This window comes from Mobula birostris, chromosome 7, assembly GCF_030028105.1.
Source record: "Mobula birostris isolate sMobBir1 chromosome 7, sMobBir1.hap1, whole genome shotgun sequence".
Classification (NCBI taxonomy): Eukaryota; Metazoa; Chordata; class Chondrichthyes; order Myliobatiformes; family Myliobatidae; genus Mobula; species Mobula birostris.
This window is the reverse complement of record NC_092376.1, coordinates 81,342,749-81,358,945: the sequence shown is the minus strand read 5'-3', so window position 1 is coordinate 81,358,945 and position 16,197 is coordinate 81,342,749. Positions and strand designations below refer to the sequence as shown.

General features: G+C 42.0%; 1 long non-coding RNA gene across 2 annotated transcripts in view; it reads right to left on the bottom strand.

Moving 5' to 3' along the window:
* The window catches only part of LOC140200770 (uncharacterized), a 53,969-nt gene that overhangs the window by 17,570 nt on the left and 20,202 nt on the right, over positions 1-16,197 (bottom strand). For both annotated transcript variants that reach the window (XR_011886725.1, XR_011886724.1), the window contains exon 2: positions 8,974-9,154. This is a non-coding gene — a long non-coding RNA (uncharacterized lncRNA). The remainder of the gene's footprint in view (positions 1-8,973; positions 9,155-16,197) is intronic.

Below are 16,197 nucleotides of genomic sequence, written 5' to 3'. Positions count from 1 at the left end.
TATAATGCCATTTTCTCCTAGTATTTGAACTAATTATAAAGGGATGGTGAGATTACAACCCCATCGATATCTCTCAATAGGAGTTTTAGTCCAAGTAGTGAAGTGAGAAAATGAATTATGAAGGAAGAGCAGTGGACATGGTGTAAGTGAATTTTAGTAAGATGTTTGACAAGGTTTTCAATGGTAGGCTCATTCGGTAAGTCGGGAGACAAGAGAGCCAGGAAAACTTGGCTGTGTGGATTCAGAATTAGCTTGCACACAGAGGACAGTGTATGGTGATAGATGGAGCATATTCTGCCTCTTGGTCGGTGTCCAGATATGTTCGCAAGGATCTGTTCTGGGACCGCTGATCCCTGTGAGTTCTACAAATGACTTGGATGAGGAAGTGGAAGACAAGGTTAGTAAGTATGCAGATGATGCGAAGATTGATAGTGTTGTGGATAATAAATAAGGCTGTCGTAATTTACAATGGGACATTGATGGGATGCAGAGTTGGCTGAGAAGAGGCACATGGAGTTCACTCTGGGAAAGTTTGAAGTGACACATCTGGAAGGTTGAACGCACAGTACAAAGATCATAGCAGATTCATAGCAGTGAGGAAGAACACTGGGATCTTAGGGCCCACATGCATACATGCCCCAAAGACGACGTGCAAGTTGATAGGGTGGTTCAAAAGGTGTAAGGGGTGTTTAATTGTTTATGTTTAAATTTAATTGTTATTTAATCACACATGAATACCCATGAACACAGCCAAATGAAACTGTGTTACTTCAGAGCCAAGGTGCAAAACACAGTACAATTACACATAGAACAAGGCATATATATAGCATATACAAGACAGCAAGGGCATATAAAAGATATCAGTAAAATGCAGTCACACCAAAAAAAAAGATATAGTTCAAGACCCAGAGTCAAGGTATTTTGCAATAGTCTGCACTTAAACACAATACAAATTGTTTACTGCCGAGCAGACACCAGGGGACCGCACCAACTCCAGCATGGGCTCTGTGCCACACTGCCCCGACACACCAGTTGAGCAAACCAATTCTGACATCTCCTCCTGAGCAGCTGTAAACCCCACAAAACTTTATGTTCTTAATGTCCAGCAGAGTCCTGCAATCATGAGAAAATACATTTAAAAAACAAACACCTTTGGTTGGCTCTATAGAATCCTTTGCATCAGAGTGTGCTACCATCTTACTGGAAGTTGGATTTCATTAGTTGGGGGATTGAGTTCACAAGTCCACAAGTTATAGGAGCACAATTAGGTCATTCAGCCCATCATGTCTGCTCCACTGCTCCAGCATGGCTCCTGTCTTCCTCCTGTAACGTTTGACACCCTGACTAACCAAGAACCTATCAATCTCCATTTTAAATATACCCAGTGACTTTGGCTCCACAGCCCTCTGTGATAATGAATTCCACAAATTCACTACCTTCCAGCTAAAGAAATTCCTCTTCATTTCTGTTTTAAATGGACCTCCCTCTATTCTGAGGCTGAATATTCTTCAGTCCTAAACTCACCCTCTATAGGAAACATCCTCTCCACATTTGCTCTATCTAGACCTTTCAATATTCAATAGGTTTCAATCAGATTCCCCCCCCCCCACCATATTTCCAAACTTCACTGAGTACAGGCCCAGATCCATCAAACACTCCTCATATGTTAACCCTTTCATTCTCATGAAACTTCTCTCAATCCTACATCTTTTCTTAAACAAGGGGGGCCAAAACATTACCCCAAGTACTGTCTGACCAATGTCTTATAAAGCCTTAGCATTACATTCTTGCCCTTATATTCTACTGCTCTCAAAATAAATGCTAACATTGCATTTGCTTTACCACTGTCAACCTGCAAGTTCACCTTTAGAGAACCCTGCACAAGGTCCCCCATCTCCCTTAGCACCTCTGATTTTTGAATTTCTCCCTGTTTATAAATGGTCTACACCATTATTCCTTTCACCAAATTGGGGGAGAAGATGGCGGCGCGACGACAACATGCGCAGCCACTTTGGTGATGAATATCTGTTATCTGTCAAGTAGGGGACCACGCACAATTCTGATTTGATGGAGACAGACGTGAGAGCACAGCAGAACATCTGGAAAACTTCTGAAATGCCTGCTTCGTTGCCGCTGCTACTGTGTGGTAACCGGAATCTCCGGAGCTGAAGGCCCTGAAATCCTCGGCTTTGCGTGTTTCAGCGGCCGGGGCGAGGTCAAAGGCACTCGGCAGAGGATGGCGCTCGGGAGGCTGTATCGGAGAGGCTGGTCGGAAGCTCGGAGTTTTTGGACGGATGGACTCAGTGTCGGCTGGGGTCGGCTGCTTCCAAGGTATCGGCAAGTTGATGGTGTCTGGAGGTTTATGGCAGGGAGTTTCTCCCTTTTGCTGCCTGCTATCGGGGACTTGGGAGTCAATCAACTCGGGACTTTGAGACTTTTTTTTTTACTGTGCCCATGGTCTGTTCTTTATCAAATTATGGTATTGCTTTGCACTGCTGTAACTATATGGTATAATTATGTGGTTCTGTTAGTGCTAGTCTTTGGTCTGTCTTGTTTTCTGTGATATCACTCCGGGGAAACATTGTATCATTTCTTAATGCATGTATGCATTTCTAAGTGACAATAAAAGAGGACTGAGTGTTCTCATAATCTAAAAAAAAATTGTATAATCATACACTTTCCTACACTATATTCCACCTGCCACTTTTTTGCCCAGTCTCCCAAAATGTCCAAATCCTTATGCAAACCTCCTGCTTCCCGAATATTACCTGCCCCTCCATTTACCTTTGTGTCCTCTACTAACTTGGTCACAAAGCCATCAATTCTGTCCTCCAAATCATTCATGTATAACATGAAAAAAAGCGGTCCTAATACCAACCCCTACAGACACCACTAGTCACTAGCAGACAATCAGAAAAAGCTCTTGTTATTTGCATTCTACCTCCTGCCAATCAGCCAATCTTCTATCCATGTTAGTAGTCTTGTCCACGGCCCTCTGAAAGTCCAAGTACACAACATCCACTGATTCTCCTTTGTTTATCCTTTCTGTTATTTCTTCAAAGATACCAACAGATTTGTCAAACAACATTCCCCTAAAGGAAACTATACTGACCTGGCCCATTTTCTCATGTGCTTCCAAGGACACTGAAACCTCATTCTGAACAATGGACTCTAATACCTTGACTTCAGAGGTTGGCAAGATGTTAGAGTCCATTATTCAGAATGAGGTTTCAGTGGCCTGTAATTTCCTTTCTTTTTCCTCCCTCATTAAAGAGAATGCAGTGATATTTTCAGTCCTTGAAACAATTCCAGAATCTAGTGATTTTGAAAGATCACTACTAATGCCTTCACAATCTCTTCAGCTACCACTTTCAGATGCCTGGGGTGTAGTCCATCTTGTCCAGGTGACTTATCCACCTTTAGACCTTTCAGCTTCCCAAGCATCTTCTCCATAGCAATAACAAACATGCGTACTTCTTTCCCCCTGAATTTCTGGCATACTGCTACAGCCTTCCACAATAAAGACTGATGTAAAATTCTTAAGTTCACCTGCCATTTCTTTGATCCCATTACTATTTATCCAGCGTCATTATCCAGTGGTCCAATATCCACTCTCATTTCTCTTTTAATCTATATGTATTTGAAAATCATTTGGTAACTTCTTCTATATTATTGGCTAGTTTATCTTCACATTTCATCTTTTCGCTCCTGTTTTTTTTTTAGTTGCCTTCTATTGGTTTTTAGAAGCTTCCCAAATATGCAACTTCCCTATAATTTTTGTTCTATTGTATACCCTCTCTTTTCTTTTTATGCTGTCTTTGACTTCCCTTTACAGCCACAGTTGCACCAACATCCCTTTGAAATACTTCATCTTTGAGATGTACAGTGCACATCAAAAGTATTCACTCCTCCTTGGAACTTTTCCTGTTTTATTGTTTTACAACATTGAATCAAGGTGGCTTTCATTTGGCTTTTTTGACACTGAACAACAGAAAAGACATTCATGTCAAAGTGAAAACAAATTTCTACAAATTAGTCTAAATTTAATACAATTATTAAACACAAAATTGATTGCATAATTACTCACCCCCTTTAAGTCAGTATTGAATAGATGCACCTTTGGCAGCAATTACAGCCTTGATTCTGCATGGATAGGTCTCTACCAGCTTTGCACATCTGGACACTGCAATTTTTCTCCATTCCTCTTTACAAAACTGCTCAAGCTCTATCAGATTGCATGGGGATTGTGAATGAACAGCCCTTTTCAAGTCCAGCCACAAATGCTCAAATGGATTAAGGTCTGGACTCTGACTTGGCCACTCCTGGACATTAACTTTGTTGTTTTTAAGCCATTCCTGTGTAGCCTTGGCTTTAGGATTGGGGTCATTGTCTTGTTAGAAAACTAATCTTCTCCCAAGTCACGGTTTTCTTGCAGACAGCGTTAAGTTTTCCTCTAGGATTTCCCTGTATTTTGCTGCATTCATTTTACTCTCTTCTGCACAAGCCTTCCAGGGCCTGCTGCAGTGAAGCATCCTCACAGCATGATACAGCCACCACCATGCTTCACGGTAGGGATGCTGTGTTTTGGATGATGTGTGGTGTTTGGCGTACACCATACATAGTGTTTAGTCTGATAGCCAAAAAGCTCAATTTTGGTTTCATCAGACCAATGAATCTTCTTGCAGCTGATTTCAGAGACTTTCACATGTCTTCTGGCTAACTCTAGCGAAGATTTACTGTGAGTTTCTTTCAACAGTGGCTTTCTCTTTGCCACTCTCCTGTAAAACTGAGACTGGTGAAGCTCCCAGGCAACAGTTGTATATACAGTCTCTCCCTTCTCAGCCACTGTAGCTTGTAGCTCCTTTAGAGTTGTCATAGGTCTCCTGGTGGCCTCCCTCACTGGTCCCCTTCTTGCACAGTCTCCCAGTTTTTGGGGACAGCATGGTCTAGACAGATTTACAGCTTTACCATATTCTTTCCATTTTTGATGATTAACTACACTCCAAGGAATATTCAGTAACTTGGAAATGTTCCTGTATCTATCTCATGACTTGTGCTTTTCAATAAGAGTTGTGGAGTTGCTTGGAGTGTTCTTTTTGTCTTTATGGGGTAGTTTTTGCTAGGACACTGACTCACCAGCAGTTGGACATTCTGTCTGTCTGTCTGTATCTTGTCTTACAGCGGTTGGCATCCAGCTTAATAGTGCATTACCGCCACCCTCTGCTCCAGAATGTGCACTAGACATACATTCTAAATCCCTTCACCCAGTCGCGCGCACACACGTGCACACACACACACACACACACACACACACATATATATATATATATACAAACCTACACTTCACCCTCCCATCTTTGACCATCCTAGTATCCTATTCCTGTTTATTCATCATATTCTATAAAAAACCCCTGTACCCCTTAAAAACGCTAAAAATACCCGGACTTGCGCTCTCTCACCCATGCCCAGCAACCCTTTTAATGTGAATTCCTGCATCCCCAACTCCCTTGATTTATTTCTCATCATCTCTCTCTGTATCCCATACTTCCTGCAACTCAGTTGGACATTCCAGACACAGGTGTATTTTTACTGCAATCAATTAAAACATTTTAACTGCATACAGGTGATTTTCATTTAATGAATTATGTGACTTCCAATTGGTTGCACCAGTGATGATTTCATGTGTCACATTAAAGGGGGTGAATACTTATGCAGTCAATTAGTTTTTGTTTTATATTTGTTATTAATTTTAGATTAGATTAGATTAGATTATGAGGACACACAGTCCTCTTTTATTGTCATTTAGTAATGCATGCATTAAGAAATGATGCAATGTTCCTTCATGAAAGTTATCACAGAAACACAAGACAAACCAAGACTGAAAAAACTGACAAAACCCACATAATTATAATATATAGTTACAACAGTTCAAAGCAATACCGTAATTTGATAAAGAACAGACCATGGCACAGTAAAAAAAAATGTCTCAAAGTCTCTCAAAAGTCCCATCATCTCACGCAGATGGTAGAAGGAAGAGAAACTCTGTTCCTACCATGAGCTTCCAGTGCCGCAAACTTGCCGATGCAGCACCCTGGAAGCATCCGACCACAGCCGACTCTCGAGTCCGTCCGAAAACTTCGAGCCTCCAACCAGCCCTCCGACACCGAGCACTATCTCTGCCGAGCACTTCAACCCCAGCAACAGGCACTAGGCAAAGCCAAGGATTTCGGGCCTTCCCCTCCAGAGATTCTCGATCGCACAGTAGCAGCGGCAGCAAAGCGACATTTCAGAAGTTTCTCCAGATGTTCCTCCATGCTTCTCACATCTGCCTCCATCAAATCAGGATTGTGCACGGCATCCTACTTACAAAAACGATATCATTTCAGAGTGGCCGCACGCGCTGCGTTGTGCCACCATCTTCTCCTCCCTTCCCCCTTTGATTCACTTTGTAGAGACCTGTTTTCACTGTGACATGAAAGCACCTTTTTATTTTGATTAGTCAGAAAAGACAAATTAAATCCACTATGATTCAATGATGAAAAACCGATAAAACATGAAATCATCCAGGGGGAGGGGGTGTGAATACATTTTATAGGCACTGTATCTATACTGTGCCTTCTGAATTTCCCACAGAAACTCCAGCCATTGCTGCCTTACCATCATCCTTGCTAGTGTACCCTTCCAATCAATTTTGGCAAGCTCCTCTTAAAATTCCTTTTACTCCACTGTAATATTGATACATGTGACTTTTTCTTCTTCCCTTCCAACTGCAGAGTGAATTCTATCATATTAAGATCACTGCCTCCTAGGGAGTCTTTCAGTTTAAGTTCTCTAATCAAATTGGATTCATTACACAACACCCAATCCAAAATTGCCTTTCCCCTCGTGGGCTCATCTACTAACTGCTCTAAAAAGCCATCTTGAAGGCTTTCTACAAACTCTTTCTCTTTCGATTCAGCACCAATCTGATTTTCCCAATCTACCTGCATATTGAAATCCCATATAACTATCATAACATTGCCCTTATTACATGGCATTTCTATCTCCCATTGTAATCAAAGTACACATCTATCTAATTTGTATCCCGCATCCTGGTTACCATTTGCAAGCCTGTGCATGACTCCGATTAGTCATGAGGTAATGATGCAGCTCTATAAAACTCTGGTTAAACCACACTTGGTGTATTGTGTTCAGAGCTGATCATTCATTTATTTATTTAGAGATACAGGATGGAATAAGTCCTTCTGGCCCTTTGAGCCATGCCTCCAGCAACCCCAATTTAACCTTAACCTAATCGCAAGACAATTTACAATGACTAATTAACCTACTAATCGATACGTCTTACATACTACAGGAACAAACTGGAGGACACTGAAGAAGCCCACACATTTCACGGGGAGGAGGTACTAACTCCTATAGAGGAGACTGAACTCTGAACTCCAATGTCCTGAATTGTAATAGCTTTGCACTAACCACTATCTTGGTGTCTCAATGGTAGAAGGATTGGGAAGATTTGGAAAGGGACAGAGGAGATTTATCAGGATGCTTCCTGGATTAGAGAGCATATTTTATGACAAAAGGTTGAACAAGCTAAAGCTTTTCTCTTTGGTGCGAAGGAGGATGAGATTTGACTTGACAGAAGGGCATAAAATGATATGAGGCAAAGACAGAGTGAACAGGCAGATCCTTCGTCCTCGGGGGGAAATGGCTATTAGTAGAGAGCATAATATTAAGGCGATTGATGGAATGTTCAGGGGAATATCAGAGGTGGGTTTTTACACAGAGAGCAGAAAGTATGTGTCAGGTGTCATGGCAGAGGCAAATACTGTACATCCGGAAGATTTATGAGACTCTTAAATAGACACATGGATGAAAGTAAAAAATGAAGGTTGATGAGGGAGGATATTGAGGATAGACTGACCTTAGAGTAGGTTAAAAAGTTGGCACAACATTGTATGCTGAAAGCCCTGTACTGTTCTATGTTCAGTTTACCTGCACACTACACCATCATTAAAAGGCATTTAAGGCATCTGTTAGTCTTGCGAGACCATGGATCTGCGCCTGGAAAGTCTTCACTCTCCAGGGTGCAGGCCTGGGCAAGGTTGTATGGAAGACCAGCAGTTGCCCATGCTGCAAGTCTCCCCTCTCCACAACACCAGTGTTGTCCAAGGGAAAGGCATTAGGACCCTTACAGTTTTGCACCAGTGTCGTCGCAGAGCGATGTGTGATTAAGTGCCTTGCTCAAGGACACAACACGTTCCCTAGGCTAGGGCTCGAACTCATGACCTTCAAGTAGCTAGTCCAATGCTTTAACCACTTGGCCACGTGCCCACACTCAAAAGGCATACATGTGGAATAAAGGAAAGGAGCAGAAGAATAAAATCAAAAGGGATTAATATTTTCAAAAGACTTCAAAAAGTTTCATTTTTTCCTTAAATTGTATTTCAACAAAACCAAAGTGAGTACCATTAGGAAAGGATGTATCAGATTAAAGCAGTGTTGGCAGAAAAACCTACAGTCTGAGAAATCAGGATGCTGTTTTTGACCTTCAATGACATCATTGCAAGAATGAGTCAGAAACATAAAACCAATAGACCAGACTCAATGCATTTACAAAAGGTCCATCAGATGGCAAGCCGGCCCAGGAATCCTCAACTGCAGCCTAATGTTTTTATGTGCAATGCAAAATAATTGTATTGCTAATATAATTGATAGATTGATGGAAGTTCAAAGTAAATTTATTATCCAAGTACTTAATGTATACTGTATGTCACCATAAACCATCCTGAGGTTCATTTTCTTCAAGTTCAAGTTTAATTCTCATTCAACCACACATGAATACCCATAAATACAGCCAAACGAAACAGTGTTACTCTGGGGCCAAGGTGCAAAGAAAGAAAACAACAGTCACACATAGCACGAGGCACATATAAGACAGCAAGCACATATAAGATGTCAGTAGAATACACTCACACAAACAAGAATATAGTCCAAGACCCAGAGTCCATGAATGTTGCAGCAGTCTGCAGTCAAACACAATACAGCTTGTCTTCTGCCATGCGAACACCTGGGGGCAGCACCAACTCCAGCTGGGATCCCATGCCACATCATCTCTGGCGGAGTGCACCGACTCCAACGCCTCTCTCCTGGGCGGCTGTAAACAGGCAACACCATAGTTTGAGGCCTTATCCTCACTACAACGAAGGCCACACAACTCCCTTACCAACTACCCCTGCAGTCCACCAATCCCTGCATCGGACTTGCAACATTTCACAATACCAAGGTCCAACAGGGTCTTGCAATCATTAAAAAAAAATGTTTAAAAAAGACAATAACACCTTTGGTTACACCCTGTAAAAGCTGCTGTGATTATACACGCCACCATCTTACCAGAAGATCTTGCAGGCATTCACAGTAATTAAAAGGAAAGCACTAGAATCTATGAGATACCTCACCTAACAGGACAGACAAACAACCAATATGTAAAAATATGTACCTTCTTCCTTAAGGTAGCAGCGAGAAGGGAGCATGGCCTAAATAGTGGGGGTCCTTGATGATGGATGCTACTTTCCTGTGATAGTACCCCATGAAGATGTGCTCAATGGTGGGGAGGGATTTACCCGTAATGACTGGGCTGTATCCATTACTTTTTGTAGGCTTTTCCATTGAAAGGGCATTGGTGTTTTCGTACCAGGCTACGATGCAACCAGTCAATATACTCTCTATCATCTATAGTAGTTTGTCAAAGTTTTTGGAGTCATTTTGAATCTTCACAAACTTCTAAGAAAGCAGAGGTGCTACCATGCTTTCTTTGTAATTGCAGTTACGTGCTAGACCCAGGACAGATCCTCTGAAATGATAACTCTGAGGAATTTAAAGATCAAACACATTGTATACATACAGGTTCTTTCCATAAGGTGCATTGCATTCCTACTTAGACATGATTTAGAAATACATGATGCTTATTGGATACATGCAGGACATTGGTTTCACTTTGATTTCCTACTGATAGTGAACAGCGTGGCTTCAATTGCAATGGCTTGTTTTAAAGGGAGGGCAATGGACAATTCCAGAACCCAGATCAGAGTACACCAGAGCACAATCGTCTTGAAATTAATAAGTACTCAATGATGATAAACCAATCTCCCACAACCACTGCAAATGGACGTTGTTGACTTCTGATGTCAAAAGATTCTCAACAAACTCCTACTGTTAATAATCATTCCTGACATCATTATTTCAGGCAATCATCTCCCTTTGAACACTTCATTTCATTGGTGAACCTTATAAGAGTCTCCTCCCTGGTCCACCCCTACTGTTTCTGGCCCATCTACCTCCTCTCTGCCAATGGATTGTGAGTAATGAAGAAGTTGTAAAGAGGTTATAAGGGAATATAGGCAAGCTGAATCACTGGACAAAACAGGCAGAAGTTATCCACTTTGAAACACAAAGCAGAAAAGCAGTGTATTTTTTAAGTGCTAACAGATGTATGATGTTGAAACTCAAAGTGTCTTTGGTGCCCCTGTACAAAACTTACAGGAAAATAACTTAAAGCTACAGTAAACAAAAGGGTATGAAGAAGGCATTTTATGATGAGAGTTTGAATTCAGGAGTCAGAATGTTTTTCAGCAATTAGATAGGGCCATGGTGAGAGTGCAGCTGGAGCATTGTTAAAACTTGTTCTCTTTACTAAAAAAAAGACATTTACAATAAATGGAATGAGGCAAAGATTAACCAAAAGAATTCCAGGAATGGTAGTTTTGATGTATGTGGAGTGATTGAGTTACTTGAGGCTGTGTACTTTAGAGTTTACAAAAATGAGAGTAAATCCCATTGAAACTTATAAAATTCTTACATACCTAAATAGATAGGTGTGCTTTCCCTGGTTTGGCATCTAGAACCAAGGGTTACCGTCTCAGAAAAAGGGGTAGGCCATAGAGGATGGAGATAAGGAAAAGTACCTTCACGTAGAGGGTGGGGAAATTTGGACTCCTCTGGCCTGGAGGTCTCTGAGGCTCAATCATGGAGCTAATGTAAAACAGAGATTGATAAATTTCTGGATACAAAGGAATCAGAATCAGATTTAATATCACCAGCATACATCATGAAATTTGTTGTTTTTATAGCAGCAGTTCCTTGCAATGCATAATAATAAAAACTGTGAATTACAATGCAGCCCCCCTGGCCACCCTCAGGGTCGCTCGGCTCGCTGTCGTCTAGGGAAACAGCCTCGGCCCCGCCAAACTGGGTAATTTGTTTGTGTGGATGCTGTGTGAGGTACCCCACCCCGCCCAAATAACAGACATTACACCAGATGCAATTAAATGATTTACAGTTTATAGATATTACTGGAACTATATAATTAAAAGAGAATAAAATATAAAAGGAAAATAAAAGGCGCCACACTTATCAAAGTTCAATCTCTTCGTGCACAAAACCGTTGGAGCTCAAGGACCTTCTTCTTCACCCTGTGACCCCTCGGACCACCTCGACCGGCCGCCTGGGACCAACAACGGTGGTCGACCAGACGCTCCACACGAGTCCGTCTCCGTCTCCGTCTCCTCGCCGAACGTCCCGCTCGGGGTCCGACCCCGTTAGCGGACTCACAGCACCTGGTCCATCCTCTGTCTCGCTCTCCCGCCTTCTGCCCCAAAACCCCGCGCATACAGTATCTTCAAATACACCAAAACCATAACAACTATCCCAATTGGTTAATAGCACCCTCTTATCACCCTCTAAACCACAATAAGCTGCTAGCGCAAACTTTCTCAGCGTTAAAGCACAACAAAGCCGCATTCCCCAGATTAACATAACAAAAACGCCATTTTAATTAGCCTCCGCAGTAACATAAAAATCGAAACCCCCTTACAACAGTAAGCATATAAAATATGTAGTATACGGGTATATATCAAATAGTTAAATTAAATGAGTAGTGCAAAAAAAGTAGGGAAGTAGTGTTTATGAGGTCAGTGTCAATTCAGAAATCTGATGCTGGAAAAGAAGCTGTCCCTGAATCATTCAGTGTGTGCCTTCAGGCTCCTGTACCTCCTTATTGATGGTAGCAATGAGAAGAGGGCATATGCTTGGTCACAGGGGTCCTTAAATATGGATGCCGCCCTTTTGAGCCATTGTTCCTTGAAGATGTCCTGGATGCTATAGTGTTAGAATGCTCTCCATGGTACCTCGATAGAAATTTGCCAGTGCCTTTGGTGACATACCAATTCTCCTCAAACTCCTCATGAAACATAGCCGTTGTCGTGCCTTCTTTGTAATTGCATTGATATGTTCGGCCCAGGACATATCCACAGAATTGTTGACACCCAGGAACTTGAAATTGCTCACTCTTTCAAAGGTACATTTAATGTCAGAGAAATGTATACAATATACATCCTGAAATTCTTTTTCTTTGCAATCATTCACTAAAACTGAGGAGTGCACCAAAGAATAAATGACAGTTAAATGTTAGAACCCTAAGCCCCCCAAACTCCCCCCTCCCACATGTAAGCAACACCAAAGTAATGTACCCCCCCCCCCCCCGCCACCACCACTCACTTCTAATCCCTCTATGAGGTCTAGTGTGTGTTCCTTCACTTTAACCTTTCTAAAGTTCACATTCACTTTTTTGGTCTTATGACATTGAATGTAAGGTTGTTGCTGCGACACCACTCAACAGGCTGATATATTGTGCTCCCGTACACCTTCTTGTCACTATCTGAAGTTCTACCAATAATAGTTGAGTCATCAGCAAATTTATAGATGCCATTTGAGTTGTGCCCAGCCACTTATTCATAGGTGCAAAGAGAATAGAGAAGTGGGCAAAGCACACAACCTTAAGGTGCACCAGTGCTGATCGTCAGTGAGGTGGAGATGTTAGTTCCAATTCACATAGACTGTAGTCTTCAGGTGAGGAAGTTGAGGATCCATTTTCAGAGGGAGGTACAAAAACTCAGGTTTTGGAGCTTTTTAATCAGAACTGTAGGAGTGATTGTGTTAAACGCTGAACTATACTCAACCATCAGCATCTTGACATAAGCGCTATCCAGGTGATCCAACGCTACGTGAAAAGCCAAAGATATGGTATCTGCTGTAAACCGATAGTGGTGATAGGCAAATTATAGTGGGTCCAGGTCCTTGCTGAGACAGGAGTTGATTCTAGCCATAATCAACCTCTCCAGCAGTACATCACTGTAGATGTGAGTGCTGCTGGACATCAAAGACTGCGAGATTAATGAAAAGGTGGAACATTGAGGGAGATCAATCCTAACGAATGACAGCACACTCAAAGAGTCGAATCACCTATTCCTGCTCTTGCTCCTTTCTCATGTTCTTACATTCTTACTGCCCCATTCTGATCATCAGCCACCATCCCCACCCCTAACCCCACCAGACCACTCCAGCCTCCTCCCTAGATCACTCTCATCTCTTGCCAGACCACTAAGTTCTCAGCAGCCAGTTCTGATTTCCTTACTGTTCCACTCTGATCTTCATCCCTACCACTACAATTTCTCCCTAACCCACCTTTATCTCTCACTGGCCCCTCCTGATCTCTCCATGGTTCATGCTATTCTCCTCATTTCCAGTCCAGCTTCCTCCAATATTAGCCCACATGGTCCTGAAACCTCTTCAGCCTCCTCTGCTCTCCTCACACTCTCTACTAGTCCTCTCCCCTTTCACTTCTTTGACCTCTGATCTCTGAACATTCTACCGTAGACTCTTCTGATCATCTCTCTGAACAATTTTCACACAAATCTTCACTGATCACTTTCCGGCTCCATTCCCTTTGTGACCTTCTCCACGTCCCCTGATGTTCTCACTCCAATAAATTCCTCAGCAGGCAATCTGTTGACAACTGCCCTACTCCAACCTCTCCCCTTCCCACCTCTTCCCTCTCACATAACATGGAGACTGTAGACAGGATGTCAGGCATGCAATTTGTGAGCAAGACCTATAAAGCATATTTAAGAATTTCTATCACAAAAAGTTTCAATTTAGAAAATGATGTCATAGCCTTGGAATGTCCCATGGATGCAGAACTCCTCTTTAAGGAGGACGCTGAGTGGCTCTGAGTTTCAATGGCCCAGTTTCCAACTGCACTGTCTGCCCCTGAGGGGCGGGAAGGGCATGGACATAGGTTGGAATGGGAACCCCACCATCTTTGGTATGGATTCCCTCTCTGTGTGTCTGTGTTAACTGCTGCAGGATCATAGGCTACCAAACCTGACCAGAGCATGTTGACAGAAAGCTGCATCATTGTTACAGCATCAGACTGGGAGCAAAACCAGGCAGGGCAGGCAGTGAGACAGTGAGATTGGGGAAAGGAAGAAGGCCAGGAGGGCAGATAGTAACATTACAGACATGGATGGGAGATGGTTAAAATTAAAAGAAAAGTGAGCAAAAGTAGGTAGAGTGGAGAATGGGAGTGGGTTCAGTGAGAGGAGGAAGCGGCAGCAAAAATCAAGTGGAAGAAAAGAGGCTGTGAGAGTGGAGCTGGAGCTGGCTGGGCTGGCAGTGAGGGAAAGCGAAGCTAGTGAGAGTAGAGTGAGGGAGGGAGGGTCGACAGTTAGGATGGAGGCAGTGAGAACCGAGTGAGAAAGGGGTGAATGGGGTGATGGGTTACAGGAAGGGTGCACATGGGCAGGCAGTGAGTGAAATGGAACAGGGGAACAATGAGGGTAGAGTTGGAGAGAGACAGTAATGCAGGCAGCCAGTGAGAGCAGAAGGAAGGAGGAGAGACTGTATTTCAGAAGTAGGAAAGGAGGCACTTAAAATCTGTACATATGTTAGTGCATAAAAACACAGCCAAAGCACTCAGTATAGGGTGCTATAGTTTCACTGATGATTATCTTTACAGCAACTTAAAAAAATTCAAATCTTTTGTTTAAACTCAGAATAGTAAAACAAATTAATCAATGTACGAGCCAAGGCTAATTAACTAATTTAGAAACAAATCCTCAGATTTAGCTTGAAGGTTTCAGTGAAATTGCTCGTGTTATGCCACATAACTTTCAGCTGTTTCATCATTTCTGCCAACATGCATGTGAAAGTAGAGGTCCAAGATCTGGTCGCAGTGATTTATCATCCTTTAACGCTCTACTCCTCATGGAAGAATCCTCTGGCTGATAATAGGAGCAATATTGTCATTTTTAATGCCTTTCAGAAAAGTTGGTGAGGGACTTACTTAGGTGTCATGTTTAATACAGAAAGATATTTAGATAAATTCATTGTATAACATTAGTCTTTTCACTCTTTAGAATATTTTATAAACCCCAATCAATTGCTAGTTTAGTTTATTTAATGTATTAAATTTGCTTGTGCATTTGAAAATCTGTTGAGTAATATTGATTTTCCTATCTCTTAACTTCAGTTTTCATATATTTTAATATACCATTTATCTTCATCGTTTGTTTTAAACTGTTCTTGTATATCTTTGAATGACTCTAAAATTTTCTGAAACTGCTTTGAGAGTTCACTTAATAAGTGACAGCTGAGCTCAGCTTGCAATGACATTTTTATTGTACTCTTTGTATGTGAAGTGTGTTATCTCCTCACACTCCCATCCCAAAACTCAGTGCGCTAAATTGTCTATACCTCATTTCTGCCTTCTTTTAAGATACCTTGATGTTGTCCTGTCTTAGTTTTCAATATTCAATAGGACAGTAGGCACATTAATGTCAGAAGAATGTATACAACATACATCCTGAAATTATTTTTCTTCGCAAGCATCCGCAAAAACGAAGGAGTGCCCCAAAGAATGAATGACAGTTAAATGTTAGAACCGCAAAGTCCTCATTAGCTCACCCCTCCCACGCACAAGTATTAGCAAAGCAATGATCCCCCCTCCACCACCAGCAAAAAGCATCGGCGCCCTCCACCAAGCACTCAAGCATGCAGCAAAGCATCAATAAAGACACAGAATTTCGGTATCCCAAAGACTACTCATTCACCCGGTAATATGACATACCACAGCCTCTCTCTCTCCCTAATGAGAGAAAAAGAGGAGTGTCCCCATTTTTGGATAACATCTGAACAGTCACTTCATCTGCAAAGCGTAGACAATGTGAGGAGACACCTAGGCAAGGATAGTTAGGACCCAAGTGCAGGAATATCCAAGACTAGAATTGAGGCCTGATACAAGACTGAAATGAAGACAAGGTTCTAAACTAGACAGTAGACGAGAATCCAAAACTGAGCTGACAA